Source organism: Rhinopithecus roxellana, chromosome 13, assembly GCF_007565055.1.
Source record: "Rhinopithecus roxellana isolate Shanxi Qingling chromosome 13, ASM756505v1, whole genome shotgun sequence".
NCBI lineage: Eukaryota > Metazoa > Chordata > Mammalia > Primates > Cercopithecidae > Rhinopithecus > Rhinopithecus roxellana.
In genome coordinates, this window is record NC_044561.1 from 49,446,640 (window position 1) to 49,451,798 (window position 5,159).

The following is a 5,159-nucleotide window of genomic DNA, read 5'->3' on the forward strand; positions in this document are numbered from 1 at the left end:
GGGTGTTTACTAAGCAGGGATGAGGGCAGGGCGAGCTGCTTTGTTTTTCTAATTTTATTTTATTTTGGATGAACAATTCCAACCAAAGGCTTTGAAGAAGAGCAATTTTCTTTGCCTTTGAAATGAGTTAAAGGCAAAAACAACTCCATCCTTTCATGTTAGGAATCATTTTGGTAAAATAGCGCAGCTTTCTGTTTTAACTAAATGACAAGCTGAACTCTGGATTGCAAATGCTTTCATGGCTATTAGAAGTCTAGTTTGTTTGTTTTTTCTCTTTAAAACAATGAAATGCAAATTCTTGGCTTTCTCTTCAAGCAAGGAGCGGTGAGGGGAAGCCACTCTGGAGGCTGGATGCAGATATGTTGTTGTCACTGACACTACAATACTTCTTAGTTTTTGCAAAGTCCCAGTGAACTTCATGTTTGTTCCCTGCCTTTTTAGTCTCAAGGTTGATGTATAACGACTCCTGTGCCTAAGGTAATATTCCAAAACTACCATGTCCTTTCCATTATTTCCCCTGATCCCGTTGTGTTTCATTTTCTTTTTCTTTTTTAAAAACTTAATTTAACTGAATTTTTAAGTTTCAGGGATACATGTACAGGGCGTGCAGATTCGTTACATAGGTAAACATGTGCCATGGTGGTTTGTTGCATGTATCAACCCATCACCTAAGTATGAAGCCCCACATGCATTAGCTATTTATCCTAATGCTCTCCCTCCACCAACCCTGCTGTGTTTCATTTTCCTTTCATATCTCATGACCACATAATTCCTTCTTTAATGACAAATTGTATTGAATGTGGTGGGCAGTCTTACAAGTGCTGTAATCTGAATGAAGAAATGAAGCTTTCCACTTGATCACTCTGGTATATTATTATTTTTAAAAAGATGGAAGTTGTCATATGACAATGGAGGCATTAATTCTCTAACCTATTCCAAAACTGTAGCTCATATTTGCCAAGAAAACAGAATGTGAATGTGAAGCCGTGTTTGTGCTTGAGGCAGGAGGAAGCAGAAGGAGACCAAAAAGTCGCCTTAATGTTAAGGAAAACTTTGAATCAGCTTTTAAATTAGATATGCTTTAACGGCTGATGTTATTTGAAAGCTGAATAGCCAATGTCAAAAATAGATTTTCCTTTCTTTCCAAAGTGCAGATGGGGTCCAGAAAGGGGCAAAAATAACCACATGCCTTTCTTGGACTCCTGACTCTCACCCCCCAAAGGGTTTTCTTGTGTAGGAACCAACAATTCCTTGGATGGAAACACTGGATAGGCTAGTCATTATTTTGAGATTGAAGGGACTGCAGATTCTTGGCAGACCTCTGTTGTTTTTCTAGAGTTGTAGGCAAGTAGTTGGACAAAAAGCAAGAAGCTGATCCATGTTGCTGGCTTTGGATTCTTTGTGAACAAATGAGACAAGGTGAGTAGCTGCCCTGCTCAGCTCCTTCTTCGTTTCGGTGTCGGGGGAGGTGGGGGAAAGGTTCTGATGACTGCAATCCTGGTGTCAGATCTTGGTCTGTTGGAAAACAACGGCTCGCCGGCCCCTGCAGGAAGACCTAGGCAATGTCTGCATGCTGCCAGTGCAGCCCATGGAGGGGTTAGAAATAGTAGGATTGCTTGTAGAGAGAGAACAATCACTCAATTGTCAGATTTTTTTTCACTTTTCATCCACACGCTGGGTGGCTTTGTAGCACAGTCGGAGATACTGTGTTGAGGAGCCTCTGCTCATGGCAATGTTTCCTCTGTTCACTTTCTGCTGCTTGTGCATTGGAAAATTCCATCATTTAACACTGGGATTATATGTCACCGTTGCTGAAATCATAGACAGAGTCCACTTAATTTGCTACGAGCATGAGAAATAGCCAGAGAATGGGAGAAGCATAGCATTCCCTTGTATAAAGAGAGGATTGAATAAGGTCAGTGAACCAAAGAGCCAGCAGGTCACAAACCCTCAGAGGGTCATGAAAATCTTCCCGGGTTTCCTGTCTTTAGGAGCAAACGAATGCCTGATTAAACTTTTTTTTTTTTAAAGTATTGAAGATTAGCCATGATAGTTGTTTGAGCTGGGTGAGATATTTGAGGGCTCATTATACTAGTTTCTGTACTTTTGCACATTTTTGAAAATTTCAAATGATAAAACATTTTTTACGAAATATTTAAATACCTCCCTGCTTCATCTCAGAATGATTTCAGAGCCCCTGAGTGTGTCCCATGTACGCATGCGCGGCAGTAGGGGCTGCTCAACTGAGCGTGCTTGTGATTTGGCCTCAGTCAATTTCACTGTGTGCTGAGCCCCCAAAGATGCTAACTCCTGTGCGGTTTCAAATGGTCTTTATTCTTAGCCATATGTTCTTTGGCCCATATCCTGAATGGATCATTTGTTAAAGTCTAGAAGCATTAGCAACACAGATGTTGAAATTCATGTTAATAATTCAGTAAATTGCCTCATGATAATCTTCACTTTATCTGAAGATGGCCTTTGTCTCGTCAAAGTCCGCCCCTGGACCTCAGAAACCCAGTGTTACAGAAAAAAAAAGACAGGGACAGTTATGTCTAATTTTGGTTTTCATTTATAGAGAACAAATTGTTGTAAAGAAGTGATTACAAATAGCACCTAGCTGATATTTTAAGCACAAAATATAAGAATTTCAGACATGAGGTCATGAAAGCAATTTTTGATGCCTCAATTCCTGGTTAATTTCAATTTTTATTTTAATCTGAGCACCCAACAACTGACACAAAATAACTCTTTTATTGATGTCCTCCTTGTGTCTGGTGGCCCGGAAATGGTTATCTTAAAATTTATTGTGTAGTCACTGTTTCCTGGATCTTGTGGACACAGAAATGGTAGAAGGTTCTAGAAATGAGGCATGTAGGCACATTGTAAGATTTATGGGTTTTAGCCACACACTCTTGAAACTTGATGTTAATCTTCACATTTGATTACAATTTTAAATATATTGATTAAAGATTATAGCTAACATGAAATTTATGTTGATGAAATAGAAAATATTTTGACTATCATTTTCTACTTTTGCATACACACTATACTGGACATCTGCTGTGTGTATCTCTCACCTTCTGACCCATCTTCCACACCAGCCATTGCTGGGGCAGCCAGCTTAAAACAAGTATAACCAGAAGGTGCCTTGTTTCAGCTGCACTGTGTGTCTCCCTTTCTGCCCTGGGCCTCTCGGATACAGTATCCTGGTATTGAGGCTTGTGCAACCTGGAAGTATAAGGGAGTCAACACTCTATGAGGAAACTCTTGGCCAAAAGGGGATGGGAGTCTGTAAATTAGTGCTCCCTTTTTTCTTCCCCTAGGCTGCAAATTCAGAGGATCCTCCCAGAAGATGAGATGGATCAGGTCACCACCTTCTTTCCCTTCTTCCCTGCTTCACACCCTCAGGCCCCGACTCCTGTCTGCTGAGATCACTCTCCAAACCAATCTTCCTTTACAAAGCCCTTGTTGCAGGCTGTGCCTTCTGAGGGGAACCCAGGCCAAGACACTAAAATGACACACCAACGTGAAGACACGAACACAAACTGCTAAGGGATTGGTTGGATTGCATATCTCTGTGAATGGGACTCAAGAGAAGTTTGGGAAAATGCTGACCAGATGACCCTTGCAATCATGGTGCACAGAATTAAAACCGTCAAGGTCCCCATCCATCTCTGAAATGGATGAGAATCTGAGTCTTCCACGAAGAACAGTGGGAGAAGATGCCCAAGCCTTATTAAACCCGTGGAATGTCTTTGGGTATGTGTGACATCAACAAGAAGCAGCAAAGAAAACAAAATATTTTCACAAACATTCAGAAATCCCCAAATCTTGTGAGTTGTCTGTACCATTTGTAGGTTTAATGATAAAATGGCACATGATGTTGACCTATTCCAAGGCAATTGTTCATCTCAGCTAGGGTGTAATCTCTGCCTACAGATTAAGGCAGAGGAGACCAAGGAGGGCTGTTTACTCTGTCATGATCCGTCCCAGGGGAGGATGGGTTTTGGACCAGCTAGGTTATGTGGCTGGCTGCTGAGGATTCTGAACATCTAGTTACCTCCCCGTACCTCTATCCCATATACCCTAGGCCTGGTTCTTCCCTGGATTGGGCCATCTTTTTCTGAAGGCAAATTTTCCACTAGGAGGAAGGTTAGAAATGCCAGTTCTTGGGTTGCACCCCAGATCTTTGGCAATCTGTTGTGATAGATCCTCCAGGCTACTCTGATGCTGGCTGAAGTTTGGGAACCATTGCCCTTGGCAATGTTCCTGCTCATCCTGGCTTGCAGGCTTTGGAGGCCTTCACTGTTGATTGATTTACACTCCTGTCCACAGACCGGGCTCAGGAAACAAAAGATTACTTAATTAGCTGGGAGGTGAGAAAAAAGGGGCTGGAACTGTGTAGGCAGCCACACAGCTTACAAACAGATTATGTTCTGGACTTTGGAAGTCAGCTGTTTGGAATAGAAGCTGTTTTCCTAGGAATGGTAGATAGCTTTTTATGCCAGCACATAAAGGCATATTTAATTCCGAACTTGGCTGAAATACTGCTGCGTCACAATGAAAATGAGCAGATCCCAGTGCTCCTGGAGTATTAGTACCTAATCAAAGCAGAACAGAACAATAAGTGCAACACGGAGATGGTGTTTTATGTATGCTGATATTGCTGGTCAAAGGAAAAGGTTGATTTGGAGATGGATTAAGAGGTAAATTGGGATATGTCAAGATTCATAAGGCGTTTCTGGCTTTTCTCTAGAATATGATGATACTCATTCATTTAGGCAGACTTTCCTTAACTGTGGTTCTGGACTGTTACCTTTCTTTTTCCTGAAGGCAAATTTCCCACTAGGAGGGAGGTAAAGAATTCTGAGACCAATTGACAAGGGTTGAAAAGGAGAATAGAAAGAGTAATGGAATTAGAGAGAATGAAGGTGTATTTATTAATTAATATGAGCATCAATGGAGACAAAAGTAACATGAGTTGTGAGCAATGAGAGGTGGATGGGCATAGACCAAGGTTAGGATTCTCCTCTACTTGGCAAGACAGGAAAGAAAGCAGACCTATGCGGAGCACATGGGCTGGGAGCTGCTGCTCTAGATACCTTCCCTCCCACTGTATTTGCCTGCCTTTGTCCCTTACGCAGTTCCATGTCATGTCA

General features: G+C 41.7%; 1 long non-coding RNA gene across 1 annotated transcript; it reads left to right on the plus strand.

Annotated features, from left to right (window-relative positions):
• Positions 1 to 1,243: 1,243 nt before the first annotated feature.
• Positions 1,244 to 3,887, plus strand: LOC104658762. Its single transcript, XR_747487.2, has 2 exons — positions 1,244 to 1,419; positions 3,324 to 3,887. It is a non-coding gene; the product is annotated as an uncharacterized LOC104658762 (long non-coding RNA).
• Positions 3,888 to 5,159: the final 1,272 nt, after the last annotated feature.